This window comes from Patella vulgata, chromosome 1 (assembly GCF_932274485.2).
Source record: "Patella vulgata chromosome 1, xgPatVulg1.2, whole genome shotgun sequence".
NCBI lineage: Eukaryota > Metazoa > Mollusca > Gastropoda > Patellidae > Patella > Patella vulgata.
Genome location: NC_065879.2, coordinates 68,256,656 through 68,265,935, shown reverse-complemented (window position 1 = coordinate 68,265,935; position 9,280 = coordinate 68,256,656).

The following is a 9,280-nucleotide window of genomic DNA, read 5'->3' as shown; positions in this document are numbered from 1 at the left end:
AATTGTCGGGTTTTATTTGTTTGTGTAATTCCTCCAGGTCCCCAGGTCCCCCCCCCCCCACTGCAAAAGAGCTCTACAACCAAATAATTAAAATAAAATTGAGCCATGTGTTAGTCCTGCTATGGCGTAGTTTGTGTCGAGTGGACATTAAACTCCATTTCTCTCTCTCCTTGACAGGCCCTATGCCCTGCACCACTGGCAAGGGGAAACCATGGTGTAAAATCTAGAAGACCTTTTTGCCCAATGACAGGATCGAACATGGGACCACCCGGTTAGTGTGGCGACGTCTCACTCAATGAGCCACAGTGTCTCCTGATATCAAGCACAAATTCTATTTAATTTGTTCAATATAAGAACCAGAATTGCTTCAATTTGAGACGATTTTTTTAGATGTTTAAAATTAGAACACATTTATTTAAAGGAGAAAAAGTTGTTTGATATATACAGTTTAAAAACAAAATTGATTTGTAAAAAAAAAGTTACTGTAGGCGTTATTGAAAATGTTTCTTCTAAGGAAATATCGCAGTACATTATGAAATTGATCAGACAAGCGAGAATCCGTTCCTTTAAAATGATGGTGAATTGAAGTAAACTTTTTCTGTCACCTTGCCTGTCTGTTATTCCATACACGGGCCGATGATCTGAAATCCGTTAGTTCAATGGTTCTTGAGGTTGATACACGGTTGGGCGGTCTGAGAATCTGATGTTCAGTTATACTGATTACCCCTTGGTAATACATTCCCTTATTCCGTGTAGTTCAAAGACAGCTATGGCCCGTATATCTTTCAAACTTTTATTCCGATGGTCACTTTGTACGACAGTCTCTTATTCAGATGTCCCATAGGAAAAGGTGTGATGCCCGGAGCATAAATGCAACCTTTAGTGTCGCTACATACCCTTTTTTAAAAACAAAAAAGTATGCGGATTGTTCGTGAATTGGCGGCAATTAAATTGTATATTTTTCTCACTATAACTCAGACCCCTATCCTTGAGAAGAATCATCCCATCTAAAAAGATAATTTTATGTTTCCAGATAGTTAAGCTTGTGACCCGAATGGATGAATGTTGATTACAGCCAATAGAAGGTAATCCTTTGTATGCATCCACATTTGAATATAGTCGTATATTTCCGTCATCCACACCTTTGTAACAAAATCTTGTTTTAACAGGTATAGTGAATTCTTGGATTATCATCCACCGCTGTTTACCCACATTGTTCTCACAACGCTAACCATTTATCAAGATATATAAAGTTGAGCAAACAACAATTCAACAGGTTGCTAGTTAGTGATACACCTTACATTTTTATACGCACTCATTATATTGTCGTCACCCCTCCCTCCGCCCAGACTGCCAGCCTGGCGCACAGGGGCGACGACAATATACGTCCACAATTAGTAGACAGTCTACAGGTTACAATTTTTATCCGATTTTGATGAAGATTGAAATATAGGTTGATCTCCCAAAGATCTTGGTTCCTTTTAAAATTGGCATGTAACTTCTTTGATTATGGCCCCCGATTGTTTTTTGGCTTGTGGACACTCTAGAGGTCACAATTTTTATTTGATTTTAATAAAACTTAAAATATATGTTAAAACCCAACAGATCTCAGTTCCTTGCGATATCCACGCAATGGCCCCTGATTGTACGAAAATTTGCATATTTAGCTTATGATCCTCTAGAGGTAATAATTTATTGGCTCCTTTCGATATTCACACACATCAGAACAGAATTTCATGAATTGTGGCACCTGTCTGTACGAAAAAATCATGTTTTCAGTTTGTGGAACCTCTAGAGGTCACAATTTTTATATGATTTTCAAAAACGTTCAAAAATATTACTTTTACATCTTAATGACAGTTGAGATCAAATTTCGTGAAAATAAGACCGAAATTGCCCAACAAAATGGCCAAGATTGTGGATCATCTAGAGGTCGCAATTTTGAACTAAAAATGTGTGTTTATAACGCAAAGATCCTGGTTTCTTTCAATATTCGCGCATACCTGTAACTCTCTTTTTTATGGCCCCTGTTTTTAGCTTGTGGTCCCTCTAGAGGTCACAATTTTATCCAATTTTAAAAACCGTTCAAATATATCACCATCACACCATAATATTAATAACAAGTTTGTGGAAATCTGACTGAAATTGCCAGGCAAACGGGCTGCTCCTCGTACTCAAATAATGGAAAAATATGTAGGCCTAATACCAAGGTTGTGGACTCTCTAGACGTCAAAATTTTTTGATCTGATTTTGATGAAACTTGGAATTTATTTTTATAACACAAAGATCTCAGTTTCTTTAAATATTCAGGCAGAGTAGGGTCGCCTGCCCAACCTCGTGGGTTTTCTCCGGGTCCTTCGGTATCCTCCCGCTGCTAAAGTCCCCTACGAATAATGGAACCATATGTTAGTCCCGAAATGACCTAGTTTGTATCAAGTGGGCGTTACCCCCCCCCCCTCTCTCCAAAAGATTCTAGTGTTTTCTAGTAAGATTGGATGTCTCTACTTTCCATATCCAAACTTGCCATACTTTTATTGGAAATAACCACACTATAAATATAATTACTTTTTTTCGGAATGCACATTGAACTGAACATATTTTTTTTTAAATTTCAAGTTATCCATCTAGAATACCAGCACTATGAATGTGACCGAATAAGGTGTGGAGGTGATTGATAGTAACATTGAATATCCGCTTGTATTAGTCACCTTTGGGTTGAATATGGTGTGTTAAAGATGCAAGAAAACACACGAAATGTGTAAACTGTAAGGGATTATAGTCTGGCACTATCCAAATTACAAACCACCTGCCCTTGAATATTTATTTTTTATGCACTCACATTTTTATGACGCTGCCCCTAACCATCCAGATTTACCTCCGTTGACATTTGTTTTGTGGACAACTCTACAGGTCACAATTTTTCTCCAATTTTAATGAAATTTTAAATATATGTTTATATCCAAACCATCTGGGATCGGATGGGTTTTTAACATTGCCCCTTATTGTGCGAAATTGTGTTTTTAGCTTGTGGACAGTCCAGAGGACCCATTTTGTGTTCAATTTTGGCACATATTAAACCGTAACTTACTGGAATATTACACCTGATTGTACTAATTATTGTTTCCCCTTGTCAGTGATGCAGGACGGAGGGCCTGACAAGGACAGCTGTCTAGTCGTTCGGATGGGACGAAAAACCGAGGTCCCGTGTACACACTGGCGTGCACGTAAAAGATCCCTTGACAATTGGAACTCGATATATAAGAGTTGGCCGTAGTGCCGTTGCCCGGGCAAAATTTCCCTCATAGCACACTGTATGGAGTCTTCATTAGCCCAGTTTAGGAGCAGAACAGTAGGACGTTAAACCCCATTTCATTTCATTTCATTTCCCTCTTTGCTGACGACCCCCGTCTTCATTAGCCCAGGTTAGGAACAGAACAGTAGGACGTTAAACCCCATTTCATTTTGCTGACGACCGTTCGATTATTTCGGAGTTATGCCCTTCATCATACACTTTTTGAATTCGATAGAGGTCACAGTTTTTAACAGATCCTTTTCAGATTTGGTGTGAAGCATGAGATCACAACCCCATCAATATGCAGCTATACGAAGCTTGTGAATGTAATTTGGCCGTGTAGCATATGGGTCATGAGAGAACAAATCCTATAAACTTCAATGATTCAAACTTAACCCACTTTTTCGGAAACCGTGTGAACGCGATAAAGGCTACAATATTTCAACAGGTTTGTTTCTAATTCTACATGAAACATCGTGACAATGAGTGGATGAGCCCTATTGATATTCCTCCTGTTCTCTTTTGCTAAATGTTGTTGTATCTTAGATGGGAACCACTTGTTAATGATAGGAATTGTATTGTAATATTATGAAAACAGTAATAAAAAATCAATATCAAAGTGTTATTTTGTTTCATAACTGTGATAATCCAGTGTGCTACGAGGGAAATTTAGCCCAGATATGGCATTTCTGAATTTGAATTACACAGGTTTATTACGTGGACGACAATTTATAAACGGAACTTTGACTTTTTGGCCCAATCACTATCACAACTAGACCCTGTCCTTTGCAATGCCCTAGATCCACTGATCAGGCGAACGGTGCAGAAAATCTCCGGGGGTTGGGGAAACTTTCTTGACCGATACTGGGATCAAATACAGGACCCTAACCTGGTTTGTGACCTAGGCCTCACACTGTTGAAGTCTGCAACCTGATAAGCAATGGGTCGAAGTGAGAAAAACACCCGATAAGCACTGGGTTGAAGTGAAAAAATCATTCGATAAGCACTGGGTTGAAGTGAGAAGAAAAAAACATCGATAAGCACTGGTTTGAAGTGAGCCAGACAGTGGATAAGCACTGGGTTGAAGTGAGCAAAACAGTCGATAAGCACTGAGTTGACGTGAGAAAAATATTAGATAAGCACTGGGTTGAAGTGAGTAAAACACTCGATATGCACTGGTTTTAAGTGAGCAAAACACTCGATAATCACTGGGTTGGAAATGAGCACAACACTCGATAACCACTGGGTTGAAGTGAGCAAAACGCTGAATAAGCACTGGGTTGAATTGAGGAAAAACACTCGACAAACTCTGGGTTAAGTAAGCAAAGCACTCGATAAGCATTGGGTTTAATTGAGAAAACACCTTATAAGCACTCAGTCGAAGTGTGATTTTTGAAGTCTGGTAGAAATGAACACTTCGGATATCAAGTTTTTCACTTCAAACAAGTCTCAGTTTAGTGTCATTCACACTTCATGTGGGTGGTGTCGTCACTTCATTTGCGTAAGGGACTGGTTGTAAATACCTGATGAACGGGTTGCTGTGGATGGAAGGGCCATGTTCGAGAGGTATACGTTAAGCCCTGATGTGTACCGCCATCCATTGGCCTTATCTTCATGCGTATTCTACAACGCCATCGCCCTGTTCGACACAGATCCACACTGTCAACTCCAGTAAACCGATCGGGACTTGCAACCATTTTATCTATGAAGGATAGCTGAAATATATAAAATAGAAAAACAATGATAGTACCACTGAAGGACCACGGCTCCAAACTCACACCGTGTAAGGGAATTTATTAGGACTTTACGATCCTATATGCGCGAATATCAACAGAAACCAGGATCTTTGGGTTATAAACATGCATTTCAAGTTTCATTAAAAATCAGATAAAAATTGTGACCCTTAGAGTGTCCACAAGCTAAAAAAGGTGATTTTTCGAATGATCAGGGGCCATAATCGATGAAGTTATGGTCCGATACATGCCAATATCAAAAGGAACCGAGATCTTTAGGAGACAGAAATATATTCCAAGTTTCGTCAAAATCGGATAAAATTTGCGACCTGTAGGGTGTCCACAAAAAATTGTGGACAGACGGACGGAAAGGGGCGATGGTATAATATGTCCACATGAAAATGTGGGCGTATAAAAAATATGGTATATCAAGGTTGTGGACATTCTAGAGCCCACAATTGCGATCTGAAATTTATGTTTATATCACAAAGATGTTGTTTCCTGTCGATAATCGCGCATATCCGAAGGTACCATGTAGTGTCCACAAATAAATTGTGGACGGGCGGACGGACAGGGGCGACAGCAATATACGTCCACATGAAAATGTGGGCGTATAAAAATCTGATTCAGAGTAAGGTCCTTTTTTTTTAATTTCACCGAAGATAAAAGCTAATATAACTGGATCAAATAAGCATGTCTAAATTAAATTGTGTTTCAGCTAATAGTGAAATTATTCATCTTCTCGTAATATTGGTGACATTTTTGATATGAATATGAATATGTAACGTTTCTAAAATTAGCCATTCTGAAATTAGGAAATCTATGTTTAGCAACAACTCTTAACTATCCTTTAGTTCATATACGTCAATTGATCTGAATTATCGTGTGATCAACAAATAATCCATTTCAATGAACTTCTGAAACCTCTGATAAAAACAGTAAACTCAACTCTGGGGGCTTCTAAAATATCTGATAAACGCTGAAGCCGTATTAAACTGAAATATATACACAATCTGGTCAGAAACAAAAGCAAACCTCTGGGTTATTTTCTTGGTGATATCTCTTCAAAGGGGTTAAAATCCTTCAATATGTACAGAAAGACAATGAAAACTCACAATCTAACGAGACATAATGTAGTTGGAATGTTATTGGGGGGGGGGGGTGTAGACTGGACATTTACTTACACAAGAAGAAATTGAGCAACAACCCAATGTGGTCTTGGCATTTTTGCTTTACACGTGTATCCTCCTCTAGTAGCCACACATGTCATGCACTGTCTCATTAGGAGACAAGTCTCTTAGTGCTTATCATAGATTTAATCCCGGATTTTCTGACCAGTCATATTCTGGAAAGCTGAATAAATTTTAAACTAAGATTTTTATAAACAAAATGTGATATTCTGGAACGTTGACTTGTACTTAATCTTTGTCTAAGTCAGCCCAAATATTAATCACCTCGTGTGTGGGAGAAGAGGAGGGGGGGTAGTTGAAGAAAGAATTAAGTGCATGAATATGTCATGATGCATTCAGTTAAGCAGTTATGAACCAAATAAGCATGAAACGACATTAATTTTGAAATGAAATGAAATGGGATTTAGCGTCCTTCTTATCTGCATCTACCGGGCTAATACAGTTTGCCATCGAATTCCGACTGTAAGGGGTTATTTTAGGTCCACGGGACGTCGGTTTTCCCACCTTCCGTTCTGCACCACTGACAATGAGTAACCAACCAGGCAGGAAATCCAGATGAACCTTCTCGGTCAACAACGCGAGCGAACACGAGAGCTCCTGGCTAGCGAGCCAGCGTCTTACCCACTAAGTTCCCCTTATTTATTTTTAACACCACGTATTCCCCTTTCTCCATAATTAACACACACATTCTTAGCATACTCAACTTACACTGTCTAAAATTATATATATTTTCGATTTACGCCCTGAAGAAAAAAAGTGCAAGAAATTTTCGAGCCGTAAAGGATGTGTGTTCTTAAAGCAACGACCGAGAATTAAAACCTTGATATGATGTACGCCTCCCCGCCCCCAACCCAACTCTGGCTACGGGCCTGCTCACAAGGGAGTATACATGATTTTTGAAAAGGGGTGGGGTGGGGTTCAGCCAAACTAAGGTTTCGTCGAGCGTATCGAGGACAGCATATTTGGTGACACAAGCGACTATGAAATATAATGTCGTTCGCTGCATTAAAAAAGCTTGTTACATTTTTTGTTGCAGTGTCATATACTCACACAATATTTCCAACAAAGAGATGTAAGAAATGAAAACAGCCAAGTTCATAGCGAAGCGAACTCAATAATTGTATTTTAGGTCTTTGAAGCTTGAAAATTACAAATATAATGTTCACTTTTTTATATAATAAATGATATTATATTTAATATATCTCATGAAATGTTATGTAATTGGCACTTAGTTGTATGTGTAAAAATTGCAAAAGCAGAATCTAAAAGGCCAATTAAATTCCATCGAAACATGAAATAGACACAGTTTATGTTAAAATAAAGACCTGTCAAGCGGAGTGATGCGAACAACTTTATTAAAAATGATAATTACATTTTCATCTTCCAGGTGACAGACCTACTTCTGGAGTCTTATTTAAAGGGCTACTCTCGATTATATTTTGGAAAATAAAACTGCTTAATTTTGTGTTAAAAATCCCTTAAAATCCTCTACCTTAGGGCCGAGCAACTAACTTAATACACGTGATACGTTTTCAAACAACCTAAACCCGTTAGTCGTCATCTGGAAACGGATACCGTTATCCCAAGCACTATTACATGTATATTGTGTCTGGATAAAACCAGACTTTTATTTTATAAAAATAACGTGTAGGTGAAATATATCTTTCGTTAGTACAGCACGTGGGTCATGCTATAGACCTATAAAGGAACGGCAATAGATTACCAATCTTAAAAGGGTTACGTGTCCGGATAAGCGGTTTTGACATTGACATCAAAATGACTCAATATTGCGAACTGAAATTTTTAGACAAGATAAATACACCTTTTGGAGGTTAAATTTCATACGTACTCTGTTAAAATCTGGCACGGTCCCTTTAAATAGAAAATATTGCAAGTTGACAAATAATGATGAATTCGGATGTTAAGTGTAGGATAAAGCATGAGACCGGGGTTATGCTGGGGAAAGAAAGACTGAATAAAATAACCCGAGAAAAAGAAAAACCGAGGCCGGCAGGCCGAGGGTTTTCTGTCGATGGTTTTTTTCTGAAGATTTTCTTCCCCAGCATAACCGAAGTCGAGGACTTTATCTTGCTTATAAACCGTCTATGTTTACATGTACACAAAATGAGAATATGCCAGAATTCCCATAAGAAAAACCTTAGATCATGTTTTCTTATGGAGAAAAAAAACCTACCCTGGAAGAATAACCTGTTACAGGTTTAAAGAAAAACTTTCAGAAGAATAACCCCAAATTCCCCTCGACTTTCAGACCTCAAGTTATTCAGGGCATAGAATATACCCCAAAGATCAAAGTGATTTACCGTTACAGGTTTATAATCCGAGAGAATTTTCTATTGTAGTGAAGACAATTACACCTTTGCACCTCCCCATTGTGAACTTAACTAGGTCGCTTCTGGGAAATGTGACGGATAACAACTACTGAAATTCACTGTCCCAATACTAAACATTTCTACAATACTAAAAATTTCATACTCTAATTGACTTGGATGTCTTTTTACACCGACTCGCGTTTTCTTCTGCTTACACCCTACTGATCCCTTTGAACCCCAGGTTGGGAAACGCAGTTCTCAAATACAATGTCATGTTTTTGTAATCTGCTTCCTGTAACTGGGTCCTTTCGTCAATGATAAACAAAAACTCTTTAATCAATGATTATAAGAAATCAGTGATTTAAATGTTTGATTTACAATCAAATTTTAAAACTTGATTTTAATCGTTGATGAAGAGAAATTCTAGTCTTAGATTAGCTAATCTGACTTTTGAGAATGCCAAACTTAGTCATTTACTAATCTGTAATTAGCTTACTGATTAAACCTAATCACAGATTTCTTTAGACACTGTTTGAAAGTATGGAATGACTGTTTGTGGAATCCTGCTCCACTCTCCGGAAATTTTGCAGTCGGTGATATTCTGAGAGTCGACTTCCAATAATGTAAAATAGATTCTCAATTGGCGAGAGGTAAGGATAAAGGGCTGGTCATTCGAGCACTGCCATACTGTCTTTGGTTAAAAAAATCCATAGAGCCGCGTACGGTTCGTGCTCG